Source organism: Vigna radiata, chromosome 1 (assembly GCF_000741045.1).
Source record: "Vigna radiata var. radiata cultivar VC1973A chromosome 1, Vradiata_ver6, whole genome shotgun sequence".
NCBI classification, from domain to species: domain Eukaryota; kingdom Viridiplantae; phylum Streptophyta; class Magnoliopsida; order Fabales; family Fabaceae; genus Vigna; species Vigna radiata.
In genome coordinates this window covers 32,615,501-32,615,835 of record NC_028351.1, presented here as the reverse complement: position 1 = coordinate 32,615,835, position 335 = coordinate 32,615,501, and the positions used below count along the sequence as shown (strand labels likewise).

The following is a 335-nucleotide window of genomic DNA, read 5'->3' as shown; positions in this document are numbered from 1 at the left end:
CGGAAATTCTAATTTTAATTAATTTGAATATTCTGAGCTAATTATTTGCATTATTAACTGCAGGGAAATTTTGGAGATATATTTTGGAGCATTGGGAAGGAGACAAAATAAATTCAAGACTCTCATATTAGACATTTTAAATTTTAGTTATATTGTAATTTAATTGTTTAAACTTTGTAGACAAACTCTTTGCATTTTGGGCCAATTTTGGAAAAATGTTGTTAGGCCAAATATTGTAGGACACTAGACCTAGGGTTTCCTTTTATTTTAGGGTGGACCCCACCCTTACATAGGACTCACGGTCTTGGGATTAGGGGGAGCCGTCATTTAATTTT

The 335-nt window shown here is 32.5% G+C and overlaps 1 long non-coding RNA gene across 1 annotated transcript in view; it reads left to right on the top strand.

Moving 5' to 3' along the window:
* Positions 1 to 100, top strand: part of LOC111241379 — a 5,821-nt gene extending 5,721 nt beyond the window's left edge. The window contains exon 4 of the long non-coding RNA XR_002667329.1: positions 64 to 100. This is a non-coding gene — a long non-coding RNA (uncharacterized LOC111241379). The remainder of the gene's footprint in view (positions 1 to 63) is intronic.
* Positions 101 to 335: the final 235 nt, after the last annotated feature.